Consider the following 25,606-nt stretch of genomic DNA (forward strand, 5'->3'; position numbering starts at 1 on the left):
CTCTGCAAGGAATCTTAATTGCAATCTATGGAATCAGCTTCATTGCCTGACAAACCACTAATCACTCCAACCCCTAGGGACGGCCACACCCCAAGTCACACTAATGTAAGCCCACCCATGCACCAAAGACTCATGTTCCTAATTCGAATGGTCTAGGGGGAGATGAAATAAATTACGGTAATATATATGTGTAGCATCCCCAGGGACAGCCACACCCCAGGTCACAAAAAAAAAAAAAAAAAAAAATACCTGCCTATGCACACCCCGACATTTTAGTTTCCTCAACCTAAAGACCTAGCAGAAAATACAATTTAAAGATAATAATCAACCACCCCTAGGTCACCAAAGTCACCAAAAATCCGAAGGACACGTGCACATCCCTAATGACAAGTTTAAATATCCCCAACGTCTCATGTTCCTCACTTTAATGGATAGAGGATACCAGTAACAACGATATAAAAAAACATATACCCCCCCCCCCCCAAAGGACTGCAAAGTGCCACTACTAAAGGTCTACGGGTAGATAGCAGAAATTACGATGTAAAAATTACAAGCAACCACAATTCTGAATAAATATCAATCTACAAGCCTGTTGATCTCGCAGATCAACTACGTTAATTAGGCTGCTAAACAACAAGTAGGCCTACCCCCCCCCCCCCCCCCCCTCCGAACGCCTTATTAACAGGTTTCCAAATGCAGACTGTGCCGCAGATAATACTTCCGGGTCAAATGAGAGCCAGCCAAGGGCACATTTCGGGGACACCATTGATCACACCATGATGGACATTCACAGGTGTAGGACCAGAACAGAGCATCTCGGAAACCAAGGGACAGACGTAAATCATTACACTTGCGCGTGTCTTACCTCATGGAAAATTTAGGCTTTTCAGAGTGGGATGCGACTTGATCAAGATAATTGTAGAGTACATTTATATACACGACCTTCTCTGCTTCTTTTTTGTTATCTATTCATTTATCTTTAATAATTGATCCCTATTTGTTTATTTATCCATCTTATAATCCAGTAACCTACGCGTAAATTATGTTTTCATAGCCTGGTTTACCTGATCCAGTAGTTTTATGTATCAAGCGGATCTGGGAGGGAAGTTCCCAGGGGGTCTGGACCCCCTATTTCTTCAACGCTGATCATAATCTCCCATAATGTACTGATTTTTAGAAATACTGGACCCTCACCTACATACGCCTGTGTATTTTAAAATTACTCAAAACATGCATCCAGTACTACTAAAGAAACCCTATTCAGTCATACAAGTGAATTAAAACGTACAGTTTACCTATTTTGGATAATATTTACAGTACAAAAACATTATATTTCAAAAACGTTCTCTCTCATAACGTTGGGCCAACAACAGGTTCTTTTTCACCATTATCCCATGAAGTCGCAGGCAATATCTTATGTGGAGATGAAGTCGCAATTTATCCTATGAAGTCGATTTGACAGTAAAATCAGAGCATTTATCCCATGAAGTGGTAATATACCATGGCCAATCAAAGTCGTGTGCACTTGACAGCTTCCATCAAACTGTATGAATTGGATAATTGGCTGTCAATCACAAAAGATATTATAACCTAAGGGCAAAAAACGAAGTATATATATATATATATATATATATATATATATATATATATATATATTTGTAGCTCTCTAGGTAAACCTCTCAATAAATTCACGCTGTCATAGAAATGGGCCGCGATAGATAAACTTCCCAGTACGTCGGCGTGTAGATCCACTAACTCGTACCTAAGATCTAATAAACGGATATGGTATATTAGATCTTAGCTCGTACCAACTTCCTGCTCATAAAGCAAAATCTGACTTGTGACTAAATGAGCTTTCACATAATGCCAATGAACCTTGGTCACCCGATCGGTAGTGATGGACCACCGTACCTGACGACATCTTTTTTTGTTCACCTCCGTATGTCATCTAGTCCAGTCAGGGTCAGACAGGTTAGTGACCTAAGCCACCCCCAGTCACCCACTTGGCTTGGTAAACGAGATGTCTGCTGGTATGGAGATCCGTTGTGTAATGTCTATAAAACGCTTAATAAACTTTTTAAAACATATTTATGTGAAGACTACGTAAGTTCGTCAAACTATTTGGATTGTTTATAAAGGGAAAAATGCTGCAATATTGTCAGTAAACACTTGTATCAGCCACACCCATCAATTGATCTTTGAAAAAATCTCAAAAAAAAAAAAAAAAAAAAAACACACACACACACACACACACACACACACACAACACAACTGAAAAACTTTGAGATGGGCCCTATGCGGGACCCCTGCCTGTGTTATAAGACTGAGGCATGGCTACTGTTTCATGTTAATGCTTACTTTATTGTAGTTGATCATTTATAACATACACCACGCAGCAATAATAATAATAATAATAATAATAATAATAATAATAATAATAGAAACATAACAAATAATAAGCATTATCATATTTTATTTTATTTTTATTTTATCATATTTTAGTTAAAAAACAGGTTACAAATAAAGAAAAAGGACCCATCATCAAATTAGCTCTAAGACCCCATTCCCACAGATTTTAGATCGATCTATCCCCGTGGGAGTCTTACTAGATTACTGTCAGCTAAGCCGGCTTAAATATCTGTCCCGCCTACTAAAAGCTGTAAGGGGGTAATTAACTGTCGTGCGCGCTCGGCTGACTGCAATTTAGCGTGAACCCCCAGGTAGTTAGGTCGATCCGGATGGATCAATCTGAATCTCTGGGAATGCACTCTTAATGTCATCTTTAAGCCTCGGTCACAGCTTAAAGTACGGGCTCTTACGGGCTGTTTGCGTCCAAATTTTACGCAGAATCTCACGTCCCACGCAGGTCCTTCTTACAGAATTTCGAGTTCGTAAGCACGTACGGAGGATGTTGGTCATGTCCAATAGATTTTACGAATAGCCTGCGAACAGCAAAACCAAACAATTATTTTATCACTGTATTCTATATTAATATGATATGTGAAATTATCTTCGTCCCCTATTTTATCTTTGCCGAGCCAATGGAGTGGATACTTGCTTGGAGACAAAAATGCCCACACCCCACCCCACTCTCCTTAGCCAAATCCACGCCCAACTAGGGTCAAATGCCTGCATATACTTATATTATGTTTTTGTTTGTATCTCTGTCTGTTGATGAGTGTGTGACGCTTGGGTATCGCCCTGGGTTTCCAATAACTGATACAACAACTTAACAGGGGCGGATCCAGCGAAATTTTCTGACAGTCTTCCAAATTATCTTTGTTGATTCGTCCTCCATTTTTGACCGTCTTCCGACAGAAAAAATTGGACACCCGTCAATGTAAACTTGAAAATCTGACCGTCTTCCAGAAGACCCAGAAGACGACCTAAATCCGCCCCTGAGTCTTATGTGTTTTTAAGTGTGTTGTATTTATTTTACAGAATTATGAGAGTGGGAGTAAATATGGAGCAAACGTTTTTTTTTTTTATTGTTTTAGACTGAGTCTTTGTTTACAGAAAAAAGAAAAGAATAAAAGCTTTCCTTGACGGGGGTCGTAAGTGGCCCGTTTCGTTAGTGTCCGATTTATGGAAACCGATAGTTTCAATGGGAAACATTAATGTGTGGTAAGTGTTTTATTGGTATTTAAGTGCTATGTGTATACTGTTGATATTTGAAATTAAATGATAATGAAAGGAAAAAATTGAACATTAACTTGCTAAGAAAACGATATTTTTTACCTCCAGATGAATTTTTTGGATATTTATATATTTTGGTGTTCTCAAGTTGTTGTCTCCTTTTTTATTGCAGGCCCGTAGCCAGCAATTTCAAATTTCAATTTTTTTTAAAAAAAAACCTCAACCTTTTACCATAAAACATCCGTGTACCTAGATCAATTTTACTCAGAGCGGACCTTTTTCCGGCAAAAAAGGGCGGTCCGTTCGATCCCCAAGACACCTCTCCGACTACGAGCCTGTAATTAAGAATCCAATGAACATTTTAAATGCATTTTTGCCTTAAAATAAATATGTAATAAAATATATTATAGTAAAGTCTGCAGGTCAAACGTGTCAAAAATTACTCAGTGGACCATGTATGGACAACCAGTGACCTACATAATGGCGTGACATTTTGGGGAGGGTAAGGGTCTGAGATTTTGTTCTTCTGGTAAATTTCAAAATATTTTAAATACCAATGCGTCTTGTGTATCTTTTTATTGATGAATGGTAAATAAAGGTTCACCTGCCAGCTATTGATGTGAATTTAAGAGAAAAAGCCCCCGTTCATTATGCCCTCTCCCCTTTGAATCTAGTGGACCATACCTCAAGAAAGAGATGTCATGCACTTCTTCAGTTCTGAGTGACCAGGGACTGGACATGAAGCAGTCAAGAAACTAAGTATACGAATGTTTAAATTTCAATCGATTCAGAGCAACGTTTGAAGAATTTTAATCTTGACATTTTATTATAACTTATTTGTGATGCATCTTTGAAGTTTTAAACAATTGTGTGTTTAAAAGTGGTTAGGCCATTCCCCAATATTTTCCCCATCAAACATTTCTCCTCATTCATAACTTCATCTGTGCATGACCCAAGAAAATGAAAAATGCAACTGTGCTTTTTGTGAACTATCTTAAACTTCGTTTATAGAAATAACTGAAGCCAAAATGTGTACTTGTGAAATAGCCAAGAAGGGAAAGGAGGGGGGGATGCTATGGAGTGACCCGTGAAAAATCCTAGTTATTGTGTCACATATATCACTGTATTCAATACAAACATAGAGACAAAAGCATACCAACATGTATGTTTGGGATCTTGTATCTCAAAACTACCGGATTAAAGCTCGACTTAAGTTATCCAAAAAGTTATAACTTCTTGAGTTATCACATGCAATAACAGGTAGTTCATGAAGATGATGCCACATATGTAAAAAAAACAGGTATTGGTATGATAAAGCCACAATTCTATTGTTAAAAGATTTGCCAGCGTGAAGATAAGTTGTTTGACTTGATTAACTGGAATGAATGATGCTTCTCGTGCATTTTGTAAACGTTTTTAACAAGCACCGATCAAGTTCATTTCATTTCACCCCACTTGACTTCACTCTACTTTACTTTACATTTTATTTCAATTTATTTATTTATAATTTTCTTTAATAAGGATATTTCCCCATAAACCGAAAGAATCTGTGAAACCATTACACCGGTTTTTGACATTCTGTGCACAACCGTGACATGTAATCCAGTCATTGAAACATCAATCAAATTGAATGTACCAAATTCTGAGCACCCGGGTTTTTACTTTTGTTATAATGCATATATATCCAAAATGAATATTTTCTAAACTTTACTTTTATCTCTATGTTTAGCACATTAGATGTTATATACTCGAAGGGAACAATTTAAGCAATTGTTCAAGTCGTTAAAATGAGTGAGTCTGGTGAAATCTGGTGGATCACCAGATCAGGGAATTATATCCGATACAATTCCCTGACCAGATCAACCCTTCGAAGCATACGGGACGTTTAATTTATTTACTACTTGCTATATATTTCCATTGATGACCATTATGTGTATTACGCTGCTCATTCAAAAGGCTTTTTTCAAAGATCTTTGCATGTGGTATTTAATCAATATAACATGAGGATTTTTTTACAGATGAAATCCTGAATATTCAAAACGCTTCACATGTTTTAGCGCGTGGTAACCAGTTATAGACCTGGCTGTATTGCGATAATCCTCCTGTATGCCTTGAAGCAGGTCCAACACAATCATAACTTCACGTGTGCCGTACTGGCATGTGGAAAAGAGTAGGCCTACTATGTGCAGCAAAGCAGCTAGTGGTGACCTGACATTTAGTTATAGATAAATAATTAGAATATTCCAAAGTAAGAATTTTCCAGCAATTTCCCCCTAATTGCCAATGTATACCCTATCTAAACTGGTGAGAAAATTGTGATCTTTAAGTCCTTTTTATGAATTATTCTAATGATTAGAATATCTAATTGTAATCCACATGAGTGAAAATCACCATTTTCTAATTCCTTAAGATAGTGACTTAGCAACTAGAAACCTAAAACTCTCAACTGGTAAATGACTCGTGTTTCTATAAGTGATGTTGTTTTGAATATTGTGTTCTGTTGTGATAAATGAGAACATGTTGAAATATCTACGAGTTTGAAATGTTTGCTATGTTAAGGTCAAATGCTTAGATGTTTGATTTAAGACAGGAAAAACTGTATATAACAGGTGTCTTATAAGCCCGATGGGCTGGTTGTTCTGTATACACATGACACGTTATTAAATGATGATGATTATACTGTATATTTAACGTTTGTTTTCAATTAATACTCGGATAAGAAAGGAGGTAAATAATCTTTTGGAAATTAAAATTTTAACTACCGGCAATCAATTTTCTTGTTTTTCCAGTGAAGTGATGAGTAAATCCAGACTTCGGTTACCATTTGAAATCATTTTATCGAGAAGCTAATCTGGATCTGAATATATATGAGTGCACCAGTATTGCCCAGCACATATTGCCCAGCACAGGATGGAAATTAAACTTCTACCAGGTTTTGGAACATTGTGTATGTATTTCATTTTTTCAACAGGATTGTTGTCTGATGACGAAAAATTGATAAAGACTGAGAAGCATTGTTTGGTTACAAAAAGGATTCCTGTTTAGAATCATCATGATCGGATTATTCTTATCAAAGTAGCTTTTTATAGCATGTATGTTTTTGTTTTAAATTTGCTAAGTAACTCTGTGTGTTTATAAGGTAGAAAGGCAGGTTCTTTTCGAATATTAGCATGATCAGATTTTTTTTGATAAATATTGTAGCATTTTTTGTTTATTTGCCAGTTAAGCTGAAGTAGAATGTTTAATACTTGAATATAACTTACATTTGTAACATTATTTTGTTGAACGAATCTTGGTTTTGTGTAAAGAAGAAGAGGCATTTTATGTTATTGAAAGTTGTCTTATTTTCTAAATGTTATTGTTCTCTTACCAGCATATTTTATATTATCAACCAGATGATGCAGACTATCATTAACACGTTTATTTTCTTGCATTTAGATCGATAAGTATTACAAAAGTTTCACATCATTTGTTATAGACGATTTTTCTTTATGGAAAATGGATGTAGGGAACTTGAGGATATGTCCCTTGGATTTTAAGTCACATTTGATAACTGTACATGTTGCATGTTTTTTAAATTATATATACGTATATAGAGAGATATTGTTAAGGAAATTTTGAAATCCTTTATTTTCCATTCTAATTTGACGCTTATAAAATTCATTTGATGACGTCACTTGCTGGCGACTTTGATAATTTTGGCAAAACATAGCGAACTGCATGTTTCTTCTCAACGACACGTACCACACTTAAAACGCTCGCTAATTTAAAAAAGACAGTGGACTTTTCATCTTTCCTTATGGTTATAAAAAGACAAAAACACTGGCAGATTTAGGATTTTTAAGGAGGTCAAATGTTGACATTTTGAGCAATTTGACTATGCGAGCCGAGAATGGGTTTCTCTTCCTCCGGGGAGAGGAGCACTAGATCCGCCACTGTTTTTTTTTTTTAATTGAAGAAATTGAAATACTTCGTTTAGTATAAATAAGATAAACATAAGGCAAGTAGTTGTTAATAGTTTATTAGTCAAATAAAAAAGTAGCATTTTGTATCTTTTACACGTTCGAATAATGCAGATATAAATAATTTCGCTCTACGTAGTTGATCCTTGTGATGACGAAAATAATATTAAAAGACAATGTAGTTCAAAGGGAGATACTTTAGAAATACATGAATACATTATGTGAATTTGTTTTGCTCTCAATAAAAAAAAAACTTCTCAAATATATGCAAAATGGCTTTGTATTTGCCTTGACCGTATCGCGGCTCAGTGGTTAAGTCTGAGCTTGGGGGTTCGATTCTTGGCTCGGGTACTTGGAAATAAAGATGAGAGACTTTCTTTTTTTTTCTTTTGCTTACTATAAGAAGAAAGTCTACCCGGGGAGGGTGGGTGGGAACACTTAGAGGAGTAGGTAACGCGCTTGCCTCTGAGACGGAAGGTCTCAAGTTCGAAACCTGGCGCTCCTGGGTCCTAGCAAATTACCTTTTGGGGAAAAAAATCCAAATAAGCAATTTAAATAAGAACTATGTGAACGTGTGAAAGCAAGCTGAGGCGACGGCTCAGTGGGTAAGACGACAATACTTTCTGCTAACCAGGCAGCAAGCCAAGGGTTCGAGTCTAAGTGAAGAAAATAATGCTTAGGCAGTCTTGAGTATAAATTTTGAAAAATACACGTCATTTTTGTCCAAACTAATACTAGCAAATGTTAAAATAATTGAATATAACTTTCACTCTACAAAAAAGTGTTTTTCGAAACAATATCGCATTCGGAAATATTTATCAAACTCATGTATAATTTTGTAATTTTGTTTTCTTTTCATCAAATCCTAAATCAATCATCAATGGCACATTTTGAGTGAACAGTTTTGTCGTGCGAATCAAAAGCAGCAGGGAGACATGATTCGTTAACAACCTTATCCCAGTAATAGCCATCTTTATGAATGATATGCAAACAAACTAAAAAGTTTACACAAAATCAGTGATCTCAAAATAACTCTTAATATTCATTCAGCAAAAGCTTATAAACTCAACAGTGGTCTACGTGTTCAGTGATCAAGCAACGCTTAGCAAAAAATAACCCAACAGGACTGGCATTTAATGACCACGGCTAAAAATTGAATAGAGAAAGGAATAGCAACAAAATCAACCTTAAATAGAACACCAACAGGTTTGTGAATATTTAAATTTCTGTTTTATTATTACTTTAACTACCATTATTTATTTGCCAATGTCCTGTTGAATTTTCCCTTTTTTGCCAGCTGGATAGGACTAATTGTGTACAAAACTTCATTTGGATAATTGGGAATACCCATTACACTTTGCAACAGCCAATGTAATCAGTATGAATTTGAAGAGCATTTTTCGAATTTTTAAAAAGTTAAAAGATTATGATACCTTTAAATGGACAAAAGCAATCAAAATAAAATCATTTTCTTGGATGCACTGGTTTTTTTTGGTGAAGACATTACATTTCTGCTATGTGACATTAGCAAAAAGTCGCAAAGAGCACAGCTGTGGACACTGCTAGGAAGTGTTGGTTGTCCAATTACAAACATTTTTCTCACTGCCTTCCTAATGTAATAAGAAATACATATTAAAAAAATATATATCCACCCTACCTCTGGTTTGATATTCGTAAAACAAACATATTGGCCCCCTCTCTATACTGAAGCTATACATGTAGGTCCGACACTAATTAGACACACATATTAATACACCGAGAACCAAAGTTAGCATATTCCAAGGTTGCGTCACGCCGCAAAATAACAATATTAGGAAGAGCATTTCAATATGTGTGGACAATTCCGCAGTAACGCCTGCATATTTTGCAGTTTTACAATGCATTTATTTCTGATGTGGCATAATTTAGGTCAGTTTTCAATTATCATCTCGTTCATCCCTCAACTTCAACTGAACACAAAATATATGTATACCGAAAATGTTTTTTGTATGTATTTTCGTCTTGGAGTTGCGACAAAGTTTCCTTCCAACAGTGACACTTATAAAATTTGAATATTTGTATTCTAATTAAGATTAACAATCAATCATTTTCTTAAGGATTCTTACTAAATATTTGTCCGCACATATCATTTTATAAACAAACAGAAACCCGGTCGTACTAGCACATTGCTTTACCTAGACATGACTTGGTGACAATTTTATTACAATCAATTGATCAGTTTCGATAATTTTGTAACGATCACTTAATCATTTTGGTTTCCATTCATCCTTTAACCGAGGCACTTTTTTCATCGACATCAGTTCTGTTTGAGGGGTACTTCAAAAGTGTCGTTTCAGGTTCAAGACCTGATATCTAAAAAAGAAATCTAACGAATTACAATAAAAACCATCGTGGACAGATGAGTACTGTACTACGACTCAGACGCGCATATATATATATATATATATATATATATATATATATATATATATATATATATATATATATATTATTAGACCAGCAACATATATAGGGTTGGCGCTTGGACTTAGTCCATTCTATCATATCAACAGATCAAAGGTTTTATGAATAAAACGTTCGTTACGTGCGATTTTTGGGCTGATACACGTATTATTACATTCCGAAGCAAAGATTACATTTCGTAACAACCTAATAATCAACCCTGCAAATTAAGACAAACTTCGACAAGCGAAACGATCTCGACAAGGGCGCAGGTGCTGTCAAACACTAAACTCATGTCTTTGATGGAAGACGCATCCAGTAAGTAGTAGTTAGGAGCTGAAAATAAAAGAAATTCACATTAACGGGACGATGCAAAAGTTTTTGGTTAAATAGCATACATATAATCGTTACAAAAATACAATTTAGTTATTTTATACATGACAATATAGCAGACTCAAGGTAGATTTCTTAGACTATAAGGTGTATCCCTCCATGAGTAAAACGGTATGCCTGAAGTGGGAAATGTACCATTTTGGGGAATATTCGTCAACGCTAAATACGCGGAGTTATCAGAATCTTATATCGTCAATACAGTACTTACGTGTGAATGTACAACAAACTGCTGCAGTTTTCATTGCCAAAGTCTCGTTCTTCATGCAGAAATTGTAGCAGTGTGGTACATGAGGCTACTTTTTTCTCCATCTTCCCCTGACCTTGGTCATTTCTGAGCACCTCTCGCCTGGATTAGATAACAGTAAACAGTTGACCACCTGCCGTACGGAAGCCTCAATTTAAGATTCAGAATTTTTCAATGATTTATATAAAAAAGCCAGATTTATCACTTTTTTTCACGAGATTTAGAAAAAAGATAGAATTCGTGACCTGTATTTAACTTCATTTTTCAATTTTCTTCATATGGGCCTATAAATTGAGTGAAAGAGATGGTGTGCGTGTGTGTTTATGTGTGTGAGTTGACCACTGCTGGGCTACTAAGAGTTGGCCACTGCTGAAGAGGGCCGCTGAGAGCTGACCACTGCTGAAGATGGCTGCCGTTGCAGGAGATTCCCATATCCAACAAACATATATATATATATATATACTACCTGGGACAAAAGGAGTCTAAATCTGCTCTTTATTGGGAAATTGTGGGGAAATTGTCACTGACACAAAAACAGTGCTCAAATAAATCAGAAAAGCAGTATTCCTTTTTAAATCATTGTGTTTTAATGGCAATCTCGACCTGTGTTGTTTTATTACTACACAGTACTTGTGACCAACCATAATCACATACTACAGCGGTACTTATACATTGTTTTCCTTCCTATGAGTTACACTGTACCAACTGAATACAACAGTTCATTTTACACTGGCAATATTCTGTATTCTAGGGTTGGTTATAATCATAAGTTAACTTTCATAAAACTAATAAATCTTATGTAATAGCTCATAGAATGAGACAAGGCAGCAAAGCTTCAAAATGTACAGACAAAAAGCAGAAATAATGATAAGCAAAATAGGCTACTGTCTATTCTGATGCCATAATACATTATGCTGAACAGCAAATCAACACCATGTATTAATTACGCACAATAGGTAATATGGATGTCAGTAAAATGTGTAACTACCGTAAGGCCTCAGGCCCATGAAAATACCAATAAAATATATATTGCAATAAAAATATAATCCAATAGAGCTGGTTTTCTAATTTGAGCGGTATGTCAATCCTAAGAATAATTTTTGTAAGTTAAAATAATAAGTAACAGAGATTTCTTTTCATAACATTTGTGATGGCAGTGCACAAAGTAGTTTTTATCAATTCTGATGCAATATAACATAATAATTATGAACAGTATAATTATCACCAATTTTAACAATCTACTATTAATAATTAATAACATGGACATCTAGAAATTTTGATTACCATTAGGCTTCATGTCTGTGGGAATTCCAAGTCCCACAATGAAAATGTCCATTTGTGAAAAATTAAAATTTCACAAAAATGTTCAACTTCCAGAAAAAGAAGTCAATTACGCTGCTTTTCCAACGCAGACTGAATTTTAGTCCTATGGTTCTTTTTTGTAAGTTTGAGATTCATAAGTAACATGGTTTTCCTGGTAGTCATGGTGGCAGTATCCAAAATAGGGTTTTCTTCAATTCTGATGCAATGTTACATAATGCTCAACAGCAAAATGACCATCAATGTTTAATAATAAAATATAAGTATCATTGATACTCAGAACATGTGAATAGCAAAGGTTTTCAAGCCCATGGAGGTTCAAAGTCACACCTTCAAAATACCAATGTGTGAAAATTTTAGTTTTCACAAAAAAAGTTATATATGCACATCCACAATACTGGGTAACATTGGGACATGGGCAACATGGGGCTGATCTTGTGAGCATGCTTTCTGCTTAAAATATGCATTGTATATGCTTTATATTTATAAATTTTGGAAAACGTGACATTAAACACATACAGAAATTACCAAGAAAGAGAACACTTGGTTTTACAGGTTGGGAAAGCATGCTGTGAACCTGAATTGGCAGTTAAGCAGCGACAGCATGAAAACCATCTCACATGCGCACGCCTTCAACTTTGAATATGCATCCTATCTTGCTTTATATTCATAAAGTTTGAAAATGTAGCATTAAACACAAAAACTATCAGGGAAGAGTACACTTAACTTCACTGAGTTGGGCAAGCACGTGATCCTGAACAGCAATAACATAAAATCATTTTTCGTGATTTACATGCCAAAAAAAAAAAAAAAGGGGGATCGGATATAGCTAATGACTCTCATGTTACAGATCATTACGCATCAATGGAAGTGTTTACTATTTACGCTAAGTCCCTGGGCCAATTCTGAATGGGGAAACGAAACTACACGCTAGCTGTGGTTTTACTGTTTGAAGAAAATGAAACAGGACTGGGTCAAAACATCCGTGATTATACACTCAGATGACAGGAATTCCTTACACATTTTTGTCCTAAGAAAAACAGCATATTTTGGGTATTTAAATCCTGAAATTGAACAATTTCATGTGTATGGGAGATAATTCTTTGTACTGAAGTTGAAAATGGAAATGATGGTAATGCACGACAACCCGTTTTTGTCACCCAGCAAAATTTAATAATATAAGCTGCCAAACAGCATGTCTGCGTCTAAGACCAAAGTGCTGTTTAAGTATCATTTACGACTAAGAATTAAAAAGTTTAAAATATACAGCAATGTTTGGAAACAAAATTATATTTGTTGCAGTTAGAGAAATTATCACCTTTCACATGAAGGCACCCACATTGTAATCCAACACAATATAGTTATATTTTATACTTTCAAATAGTTAATCATTAATAATTTTGTCAATAAAAATCTGTGATAAACAAATCCGTTGACTGTGTCTAATGAAAAATTTTTCTTTTTTGGACAATATATTTGAGCAAACTGAAACTCGCAATGAAAACACTTTCATATTCGATGGTTTAAAAAAGTTAAACATTGATAATTTTGTCAAATCTGGCCCAATATTTCTGACTGTGTCTAATGAAAAGTTTTTCTTTTTTGGACAATATATTTGAGCAAACTGAAACTCGCAATGAGAACACTTTCAAATTCGATGGTTTAAAAAAGTTAAACATTAATAATTTTGTCAAATCTGGTCCAATAATGATGCTTAACAACAATAAAAATCTGTGATAAGCTGATCAGTTGACTGTTTCTAATGAAAAGTATTTTTTTGGGCAACATATTTGAAAAAACGGAAAATTACACTCAAAACATTTTCAAATTCCATGGTTCAAAATAGTTAAACATTAATAATTTAGATAAATCTTGTCCCATGTTTCTGAAACTTGTACAAATTACGCTTAACAACAATAAAAATCTGTGATAAGTTGATCAACTGTCTGTGTCTTTTTCTAAGTGTCAAGTTTATTGTAAATTAATTATCAGAAGAGTGTGACAATTAACAAAATCAAATATTTCAATATTGCAGTGTATATTTTACTCTAAAAGAAAACAGCAAATGTGATGATTTGAGTTTGTTTGTGAAAGAAGTGGCAAATTACCTATAACTGTCATCTAGAAAACAATATATACCCATACAAGACTTCTCCTCACTACCAATGCCAGATGCAGATGGCTCCCTATAATGGGTTTCTGGAATCCGCCTGTTAGCACAATTTTTGACAATGTCCTAAATCTTGAAACCTATCATGTGTTGTACACATTGATAAGACATAGTGCTGCTCTTGCTGCCATTTTTCTCTGCTTGCCTTTTCATGGTAAGGGTAATCTGGAAAAAGAACAAAATTACTGAAAATTACATTGAAGAGACTGGCAAATTCTGTGACTTAAAATAGTTAACTGTTAATAATTTTGTCAAATCTAGTCCAAAATTTCTGATATTTGTACAAATGATGCTTAACAACAATAAAAATCTGTGATAAGCTGATCAAGTGACTGTATTTAATGAAAAGTGTTTTTTAGGACAATATATTTGAGAAAACTGAAAATTACACTGAAAAACCTGGCAAATCCCATCGTTTAAAATAGTTAAAAGGACACAAAAGAGGATTTTCGTGCCAAAATTGATTTATCCCGGGGTTAACAGTATTTATCCGCGATTCACCAACCTTTAATCTTTCATTCCCAGCACTCGCCATCGCTCTGTAACATTTTTGGGAAATACAATAAAAGAAAACCTCCGCTTAAGCGGAGGTTTACCAACAACCAAATCCATTTTGATACTGGAACTCTTTAGACTTCCGCATCTCGCCAGATTCTCGTATTGCGACCTAGTTAAAACAAGTTAAAGCTGCCAGGAAAAGACAACATGGCACAGGTGGCTCAATTAGTTGAGACTCCATCGAAGAAGGGAAGAAAGATAACAAAAAGAAAAAGGAAACACCCTTTACAAAAATCAACACCAGAGAAAATGCGAAAAACAGTTTATCAGCAAATGCACGACAGGCAAACAATAATCACCGGCGAGGAAGAAGGCAGATGAAAACCTGCTTGGGTGGCCATGGATACGAAGGATCGCCTGGCCGCGAAGTATTTACTGGGTTTGTAAGTACCATTTACAATAATGTTTGAGATAAGACACCAGTGAAAATATTTATTAAGCACAGAGATTAATGTTTATTTATGTGTGTTCGTTGTATTTCCTAACGATTGTCAGGCTCGTCTGTCAAAATATGCCATGAAATTGTAACTAATATGAGTGGTATCTATGACAGAAATTGCAAGTGTTGCTCATATGTCGAGCAAAGAAAGTTTAATTAGAAACGGACATGGTGGGAGATACTAGTCTCATTACATGTACATTACAATGGCCGGGGCGAATTTGTGACTTACCGAGGGCACATTTCTTGTGCCTCTAACATCTAAGCATACAAAACACAGTAATTAAGACGTATGACCAAGATGCTATTTCTTTAGGCATCTAAATTCCAAAATGCATGTGCAGAAGCTGTTATTGTATCTAAGTTTAACTCAATGTTAAATGGCATGTCAACTATAATTGAAAATATCTTTGAGTAGTATTTTGATTTTATATTCTAAAGACAATTTGTCTCCTTTTTACATTAAAAATAAATAAATCAGAAAGGGGATATTACATGTTTATGTTTGGTACATCTCTCTAATGTATTAAATAGTCCAGAGTAATAATTTAGATCATACAATTTTTAACTTTAGAGTCCAACCAGTATTTCGGAGATTAACCCAATATGAAGTGATCAAGAAACTTCAAAATTAAGTTGAAGTTAATACTAGTGCAGCTGAAGATGACAGTCTAGATAATTTAAGGTGATCATATTGAGAAAAATGGCATTTATACTTATTTCAGTTGAGTTTTATACTTATTTCAGTTATGTTTTTACATGATTTTTCACAAACTTGATTATCTTAATTTTATGTACTGTTGCTTTTTTTTTTTGGTTGCAGTATCAAGGTAACTTTTTCCTATGGGATGTCTGAACTGGAAGAGGTGCAGATGGAAGAGGAGGAAGATGCTGAAGAAGAGGGAATTAAAGGATCCTGATGATCCAACATGGGACTAAAACATGTCTTTAGAGTAAGCAGAATTTTAATAATTATAAGCTGATATTCACTCATCATATATTAGGCATTATAGGTGCATGATTTCTCTTTTATCAATTTTTTTTCCAAATTGGCAACACATAATGTAAACATAATGCAAGACTCTATTTCCTCTGTCAACTGAAACAAGCTAAGCTTTACCAAAGTATTGTGCGCTCAATTCTAGAATATGCCTGCCCTGTGTGGCATCCAGGACTAACTATAGAGCAATGCAAACTCTTAGAGACTGTCCAAACTCGTGCTTTGAAGATTATTTTTCCTGACCTACACTATGATGAAACCCTGAACCTGGCAGATACATGTATGTGTACTTTAGATAAACGAAGAGAAGATCTGTGCAAAACTTTCTTTTACAAAATAACTGAATCCTCTGACAAACTGAATCACATCTTTATTGAGCAATCCAATCGTCTTTTAAAATCAAACAATAGTAACAAAGTGCCAAAATTAAAGACCGACAGATTCCGATGCTGTTTAATTCCATATGCAGTTTCCATATCCACATTTCCAATAGTATTATGTTGTCTCTTATCCTAAGTACAATAATTTTAAAGTTCAATTAGCAGTCTTTTAACTCAGTTTTATTCAAGCAAATATTCACTTTAATTTCATTATAATTTTCTTAACACTGTGTACAACTTCAACCCACTGGGTTGCAATCTTAATAAATTATTATTATTATTATTTTGATTTGCTTTTTTAGACCTTAAGGTTATGAGCAACTGCCAGTATGATGTCCTGAAGAAGAGTTTTTTTACATGGAAGAGGAACTCTATGGCTCTCCACCAAAATAAGAATTCTCGAGGGTCCAAAGCGGGGACGAGTTGGATAGTGAGAGACTTTTCCTGACTTTCGAGTGCTGCTTACAGGATATATTCAGTGAATTCATCTTGCCAATGTGACAAAGCATAATCTGCTGACTTCAAACCATCTAGCACTGGCTTGTATGCTATAATGCAGACAGATTGGAAATCAAGGTGGTCTTTCCTCCCAAACCTAAGTCATATGCCTGATATTGAGAATAAACCATTTTGGTCCAGCATTTACTTCTTAAATCTAAATGACATCAAATGTATTATGGAATATGGTACTGGTGGCATATTGTGACTTCAACTTGATTTTAAACCAGGGTGTTGTCAGATTTTGTAAGATCACCAGTTGCAGTTTTGTGACTTTGTTACAGCATAAAATTCTGTATTTGGCAAATGACTGTATGTCATTTCTTTTAAGACCTACAAAAATGGTTTGAGTGAACACTTGTGCCTGTATTCAATTCTCCACTCAGCCATTATTTAGAATTCATGCAGGGAAGCCATGCATGTATTTTTTAAAGAAATATTTTTACCTTTCTATTTATTCCCTGCACGTCTTGGAAAAGTATATGTGAATATCTTACCGATGAAACAATTTATGTTTGTGTAAGTCGGGTTAGTCCTTTCTTATGACACATCCCTTTGCATGGAGATTTTTGTGTCAGCTCACATGAGTCAATACACTGACAGAGAGGGGGATAATTTGTTGATCTGCAATCCTCATGGGTCTGCATGTACGTCAGACTCTTAACATGATAGCCCGATGTTAATAAGTCTCTCTCAAAAATGTTACCATACTATAATTTGTACTGCACAATGTGAAAGTTTGTGAATGCTTGAATGGAAGGCTTATTTATGAAGAGAGCATTAAGTATGAAAATAATTATGCATTCTAGCTTACAAAATCTGTGTATGTCTTATTCATTACATGTGACAGGTAATAATAAAGATGATTTGGCCAAATTCCAAACTTATGTAGCAAACTTTGTTTATTCTTGTATTTTTGCCAAATAAAAATAAAAGATGTTTCAATATTTAAACTTTTATTTCATTCATAATCTCTACCCAGTTAATGCTACATTGATACTGCAGCTTATGCTTTGTACATAACAATATGTTAATAATAATAACAGTTGGATAGTACATGTTGTTAATTTACTAAAGGGCTAGTTCTTAGAAAAACATGTTCGACATTAAAATATATTCTAAAAAAGTTTTCAAGAATTGCATTAGAATTGAATCTTTGGATGTATTTGCCAAAATTATAAAATTATTGAAGAGTTGACAATGCCCAGAAAATAAAGGCCTTGAGGCTCTCGCTGATCTCAGTCTTGTCACTTTAAATACATGTACATGGGAATTATAATATAAAACTGTTCACTCGGTTTTGGTAAAAGGTGGTGGATCATGTGGTCATCAATGCAAATGTTTTGTAGCAGTCTTTTACACAACTTGTCACACCGATATTGAAGTGATGCAGTATTGTAAGATTGGAGTGCTTCCTGGTATGAGTTTTCCAGATATAACTTGAGGCACTGTAATAGTAAAATTGCATAAAATGGTTATAAAGAAAAAATGTATTGATATTATCATAACAGCAGTATTCTTTAACAAAAATCAACAAATTAGAGGGCATAATCACTATGTGATATCCAGCTTTTAATAAAGAAGCAAGTCTGATTGTGGCAAAAAAAATTAAATTTAAATATCTGTAGCTGCATTAAATCATAAAGGCCACAAGAAAAAATAACATAATCACACATGGTTTCAAAGAACTGATGTAAAAAAATCACACTAATATTCCCCACTTGGAATTAGAATTTTGACTAGCTAATTTATTACAGTATAGTGCTAAACCGTACCAAATGGCACTGTTCGCCCTCTAAAATACAAAAAATTTTAAGCAGGCCCAGAACCCCACGCCAACAAGAGGGGGGGGGGGTCGGCTTTGCATCCACGGACCCCTCCCCCCCTTTCAAATAATCCTGGATCCGCCCCTGTTATACTGCTAAAATTATTAACATACCTGATCTCTCCACTCGTGCATGAAGGGGTGTATCACCCAATTCCTCCTCTGAAAGGCTAAAAAATTCATTCCTTATAATCATATTCATTGACAATATTATTAAATTTACAAATAAGTTAACGTAGTTACGTGTTGTACAAAGAACACTCTCTATCCCCACTAGTACTCGAGTTACATATTGTATATCTCATGGGATTCCCCTGCGAGAATATGGTGTGAGGTTAGTCTGTAAGTACTGGTAGATGACCACATTGAGCAGAAAAGGGTATTCCTCCTGCTTTAAAGAACTATACACCTCAGGGGCAAAGTGCACTACCTCGCTCCATGTAACTAGTAGTACGTACCCAGTGCGAGTGGTTTGGCTGCGAGTGCGTTACCCAGGGAAACGTTTATTAGCATTTATCTACGCTTTCTAACTTCCACTGCCAGACATTTTGATTTCCACTGCCACCTTCCCATTTTAAAGTACTTTTGGTAAATATAACTTGCTTACCTGCAAAGAATTGGTGAACAATTCCTCTTCTTCTTCTCTCCCACGCTCACCTTCGATTCAGCCATGCTGTCTGCATTGTTTACATCTCGTATCTGAGTCGAGAAGCTGCGTTATTTCAAATTGTGTCAAGATGGCTGACGCCCGGGGTTTGAAAGGGGACGGTGAATATGATACTTTTTTGCAATATTGATTAAGGCCATTTATGTGCCATTCTATGTTTTAAATATAGCAATTGTTCTCAGTTAAGTTCAAAAAGAAGCAATCCATGCACTAAGAAAGCGTTTCAGATCCTATTTTTTGTCCCTTTAAACATTAATAATTTTGACAAATCTTGTCCAATGTTTCTGAAATTTGTACAAATGATGCCTAACAACAATAAAAATCTGTGATAAGATGATCAGCTGTCTGTGTCTGTTTTAAGTTTCAAGTTTATTGGATATTTATAATCAGAAGAATGTGACAATAAACTAAATCAAATATTTCAATATTGCAATATATATTTCACTGTAAAAGAAAACAGCAAATGTGATGATTTGTGTTTGTTTGTGAAGGAAGTTGCAAATTACCTATAACTGTCATCTAGAAAACAATATATATCCATACGAGGCTTTTCCTTACTACCAATGCCAGATGCAGATGACGTCTTACAAAGGGTTTCTGGAATCCGCCTGTTAGCACAATTTTTGACAATGTCCTAAATCTTGCAACATATCATGTATTGTTCACATGGATAAGACATAGCACTGCTCTTGCTGCTGATTTGCTCTGCCTGCCTTTTCGTGTTAAGGGTACTCTGGAAAAACAACAATGTAACTGAAAAAACTGAAAATAACACTGAAAAGACTGGCAAATTCCATGACTTGAAATAGTTAATTGTTAATAATTTTGTCAAATCTAGTCTAATATTTCTGATATTTGTACAAATGATGCTTAACAACAATAAAAACCTGTGATACGCTGATCAAGTGACTGTATTAAATGAAAAGTGATTTTCAGGACAATATATTTGAGAAATCCGAAAATTACACTGAAAACAATTTCAAATTCCATCGTTAAAAATAGTTAAACATTAATCAATTTGACACATCTTGTCCAATGTTTCTCAAATTTGTACAAATGATGCTTTACAACAATAAAAATCTGGGATAAGCTGATCAGTTGACTGTATCTAATGAAGAGTGTTTTTTAGGACAATATACTTGAGAAAACTCAAAATTACACTGAAAAGACTGGGAAATCACAGGACTTAAAATAGTTAAACGTGAATAATTTTGTCAAATATGGTTCAATATTTCTGAAATTTGTACAAATGATGCCTAACAACAATAAAAGTCTGTGATAAGATGACCAGTTGTCTGTGTCTTATGAAAAATATTTTTTTCAGACAATATATTTGAGAAATCTGAAAATTACACTAAAAACACTTTCAAATTCCATCGTTAAAAATAGTTAAACATTAATCAATTTGACACATCTTGTCCAATGTTTCTCAAATTTGTACAAATGATGCTTTACAACAATAAAAATCTGGGATAAGCTGATCAGTTGACTGTATCTAATGAAGAGTGTTTTTTAGGACAATATACTTGAGAAAACTCAAAATTACACTGAAAAGACTGGGAAATCACAGGACTTAAAATAGTTAAACCTGAATAATTTTGTCAAATATGGTTCAATATTTCTGAAATTTGTACAAATGATGCCCAACAACAATAAAAGTCTGTGATAAGATGACCAGTTGTCTGTGTCTTATGAAAAATATTTTTTTCAGACAATATATTTGAGAAATCCGAAAATTACACTAAAAACACTTTCAAATTCCATCGTTAAAAATAGTTAAACATTAATCATTTTAACAAGTCCTGTCCAATGTTTTTCAAATTTGTACAAATGATGCATAACAACAATAAAAACCTGGGATAAGCTGATCAGTTGACTGTATCTAATGAAGTGTTTTATAGGACAATATACTTGAGAAAACTGAAAATTACACTGAAAAGACTGGGAAATCGCAGGACTTAAAATAGTTAAACGTGAATAATTTTGTCAAATCTGGTTCAATATTTCTGAAATTTATACAAATGATGCCTAACAACAATAAAAGTCTGTGATAAGATGATCAGTTGTCTGTGTTTGTTTTAAGTGTCAAGTTTATTGGAAATTCATAATCAGAAGAATGTGACTATAAACTAAATCAAATATTTCAATATTGCAATATATATTTCACAGTAAAAGAAAACAGCAAATGTGATGATTTGTGTTTGTTTGTGAAGGAAGTTGCAAATTACCTATAACTCTCATCTAGAAAACAATATATACTCATACAAGACTTCTCCTTACTACTAATGCCAGATGCAGATGACGCCTTACAATGGGTTTCTGGAATCCGCCTGTTAGGACAATTTTTGACAATGTCCTAAATCTTGCAACATATCATGTATTGTTCACATGGATAACACATAGCACTGCTCTTGCTGCTGATTTGCACTGCCTGCCTTTTCGTGTTAAGGGTACTCTGGAAAAACAACAATGTAACTGATAAAACTGAAAATAACACTGAAAAGACTGGCAAATTACATGACTTGAAATAGTTAAACGTGAATAATTTTGTCAAATCTAGTCTAATATTTCTGATATTTGTACAAATGATGCTTAACAACAATAAAAACCTGTGATAAGCTGATCAAGTGACTGTATTAAATGAAAAGTGATTTTTAGGACAATATATTTGAGAAATCCGAAAATTACAATAAAAACACTTTCAAATTCCATCGTTAAAAATAGTTAAACATTAATCAATTTGACACATCTTGTCCAATGTTTCTCAAATTTGTACAAATGATGCATAACAACAATAAAAATCTGGGATAAGCTGATCAGTTGACTGTATCTAATGAAGAGTGTTTTTTAGGACAATATACTTGAGAAAACTCAAAATTACACTGAAAAGACTGGGAAATCACAGGACTTAAAATAGTTAAACGTGAATAATTTTGTCAAATATGGTTCAATATTTCTGAAATTTGTACAAATGATGCCCAACAACAATAAAAGTCTGTGATAAGATGACCAGTTGTCTGTGTCTTATGAAAAATATTTTTTTCAGACAATATATTTGAGAAATCCGAAAATTACACTAAAAACACTTTCAAATTCCATCGTTAAAAATAGTTAAACATTAATCATTTTAACAAGTCCTGTCCAATGTTTTTCAAATTTGTACAAATGATGCATAACAACAATAAAAACCTGGGATAAGCTGATCAGTTGACTGTATCTAATGAAGTGTTTTATAGGACAATATACTTGAGAAAACTGAAAATTACACTGAAAAGACTGGGAAATCGCAGGACTTAAAATAGTTAAACGTGAATAATTTTGTCAAATCTGGTTCAATATTTCTGAAATTTATACAAATGATGCCTAACAACAATAAAAGTCTGTGATAAGATGATCAGTTGTCTGTGTTTGTTTTAAGTGTCAAGTTTATTGGAAATTCATAATCAGAAGAATGTGACTATAAACTAAATCAAATATTTCAATATTGCAATATATATTTCACAGTAATAGAAAACAGCAAATGTGATGATTTGTGTTTGTTTGTGAAGGAAGTTGCAAATTACCTATAACTCTCATCTAGAAAACAATATATACTCATACAAGACTTCTCCTTACTATTAATGCCAGATGCAGATGACGCCTTACAATGGGTTTCTGGAATCCGCCTGTTAGGACAATTTTTGACAATGTCCTAAATCTTGCAACATATCATGTATTGTTCACATGGATAACACATAGCACTGCTCTTCCTGCTGATTTGCACTGCCTGCCTTTTCGTGTTAAGGGTACTCTGGAAAAACAACAATGTAACTGATAAAACTGAAAATAACACTGAAAAGACTGGCAAATTACATGACTTGAAATAGTTAAACGTGAATAATTTTGTCAAATCTAGTCTAATATTTCTGATATTTGTACAAATGATGCTTAACAACAATAAAAACCTGTGATAAGCTGATCAAGTGACTGTATTAAATGAAAAGTGATTTTTAGGACAATATATTTGAGAAATCCGAAAATTACACTGAAAACAATTTCAAATTCCATCGTTAAAAATAGTTAAACATTAATCAATTTGACACATCTTGTCCAATGTTTCTCAAATTTGTACAAATGATGCTTTACAACAATAAAAATCTGGGATAAGCTGATCAGTTGACTGTATCTAATGAAGAGTGTTTTTTAGGACAATATACTTGAGAAAACTCAAAATTACACTGAAAAGACTGGGAAATCAAAGGACTTAAAATAGTTAAACGTGAATAATTTTGTCAAATATGGTTCAATATTTCTGAAATTTGTACAAATGATGCTTAACAACAATAAAAACCTGTGATAAGCTGATCAAGTGACTGTATTAAATGAAAAGTGATTTTTAGGACAATATATTTGAGAAATCCGAAAATTACACTGAAAACAATTTCAAATTCCATCGTTAAAAATAGTTAAACATTAATCAATTTGACACATCCTGTCCAATGTTTCTCAAATTTGTACAAATGATGCTTTACAACAATAAAAATCTGGGATAAGCTGATCAGTTGACTGTATCTAATGAAGAGTGTTTTTTAGGACAATATACTTGAGAAAACTCAAAATTACACTGAAAAGACTGGGAAATCACAGGACTTAAAATAGTTAAACATGAATAATTTTGTCAAATGATGCCTAACAACAATAAAAGTCTGTGATAAGATGATCAGTTGTCTGTGTTTGTTTTAAGTGTCAAGTTTATTGGAAATTTATAATCAGAAGAATGTGACTATAAACTAAATCAAATATTTCAATATTGCAATATATATTTCACTGTAAAAGAAAACAGCAAATGTGATGATTTGTGTTTGTTTGTGAAGGAAGTTGCAAATTACCTATAACTCTCATCTAGAAAACAATATATACTCATACAAGACTTCTCCTTACTACCAATGCCAGATGCAGATGACGCCTTACAATGGGTTTCTGGAATCTGCCTGTTAGGACAATTTTTGACAATGTCCTAAATCTTGCAACATATCATGTATTGTTCACATGGCTAACACATAGCACTGCTCTTGCTGCTGATTTGCACTGCCTGCCTTTTCGTGTTAAGGGTACTCTGGAAAAACAACAATGTAACTGATAAAACTGAAAATAACACTGAAAAGACTGGCAAATTACATGACTTGAAATAGTTAAACGTGAATAATTTTGTCAAATCTAGTCTAATATTTCTGATATTTGTACAAATGATGCTTAACAACAATAAAAACCTGTGATAAGCTGATCAAGTGACTGTATTAAATGAAAAGTGATTTTTAGGACAATATATTTGAGAAATCCGAAAATTACACTGAAAACAATTTCAAATTCCATCGTTAAAAATAGTTAAACATTAATCAATTTGACACATCTTGTCCAATGTTTCTCAAATTTGTACAAATGATGCTTTACAACAATAAAAATCTGGGATAAGCTGATCAGTTGACTGTATCTAATGAAGAGTGTTTTTTAGGACAATATACTTGAGAAAACTCAAAATTACACTGAAAAGACTGGGAAATCACAGGACTTAAAATAGTTAAACGTGAATAATTTTGTCAAATGATGCCTAACAACAATAAAAGTCTGTGATAAGATGATCAGTTGTCTGTGTTTGTTTTAAGTGTCAAGTTTATTGGAAATTTATAATCAGAAGAATGTGACAATAAACTAAATCAAATATTTCAATATTGCAATATATATTTCACTGTAAAAGAAAACAGCAAATGTGATGATTTGTGTTTGTTTGTGAAGGAAGTTGCAAATTACCTATAACTCTCATCTAGAAAACAATATATACTCATACAAGACTTCTCCTTACTACCAATGCCAGATGCAGATGACGCCTTACAATGGGTTTCTGGAATCCGCCTGTTAGGACAATTTTTGACAATGTCCTAAATCTTGCAACATATCATGTATTGTTCACATGGATAACACATAGCACTGCTCTTCCTGCTGATTTGCACTGCCTGCCTTTTCGTGTTAAGGGTACTCTGGAAAAACAACAATGTAACTGATAAAACTGAAAATAACACTGAAAAGACTGGCAAA

At 33.9% G+C, this 25,606-nt stretch overlaps 4 long non-coding RNA genes across 6 annotated transcripts; 2 read left to right on the forward strand and 2 right to left on the reverse strand.

Annotated features, from left to right (window-relative positions):
- The first annotated feature begins 4,295 nt into the window (after positions 1–4,295).
- Positions 4,296–7,855, forward strand: LOC106150485 (uncharacterized). Its single transcript, XR_001237135.2, has 3 exons — positions 4,296–4,395; positions 5,655–5,884; positions 6,426–7,855. It is a non-coding gene; the product is annotated as an uncharacterized LOC106150485 (long non-coding RNA).
- Positions 7,856–8,402: 547 nt separating this feature from the next.
- On the reverse strand, positions 8,403–14,347 carry LOC106150484 (uncharacterized). 3 transcript variants are annotated; one of them, XR_001237134.2, is made up of 4 exons: positions 14,106–14,347; positions 10,642–10,779; positions 10,248–10,376; positions 8,403–9,950 (listed from the first exon to the last, which is right to left on the reverse strand). It is a non-coding gene; the product is annotated as an uncharacterized LOC106150484 (long non-coding RNA). The 3 variants fall into 3 exon arrangements; XR_015334595.1 differs by having other exon boundaries at positions 8,403–10,376; positions 14,106–14,346; XR_015334596.1 differs by lacking the exon at positions 14,106–14,347 and adding an exon at positions 10,923–11,045 and having other exon boundaries at positions 8,403–10,376.
- A 489-nt stretch (positions 14,348–14,836) lies between these two features.
- On the forward strand, positions 14,837–17,989 carry LOC106150481 (uncharacterized). The gene is made up of 3 exons (XR_001237131.3): positions 14,837–15,108; positions 15,988–16,117; positions 16,847–17,989. It is a non-coding gene; the product is annotated as an uncharacterized LOC106150481 (long non-coding RNA).
- Positions 17,982–20,263, reverse strand: LOC106150482 (uncharacterized). Its single transcript, XR_001237132.2, has 4 exons — positions 20,041–20,263; positions 19,475–19,566; positions 18,982–19,037; positions 17,982–18,490 (listed from the first exon to the last, which is right to left on the reverse strand). It is a non-coding gene; the product is annotated as an uncharacterized LOC106150482 (long non-coding RNA).
- Positions 20,264–25,606: the final 5,343 nt, after the last annotated feature.

Source organism: Lingula anatina, chromosome 5, assembly GCF_051362555.1.
Source record: "Lingula anatina isolate TDL-2025a chromosome 5, LinAna3.0, whole genome shotgun sequence".
NCBI lineage: Eukaryota > Metazoa > Brachiopoda > Lingulata > Lingulida > Lingulidae > Lingula > Lingula anatina.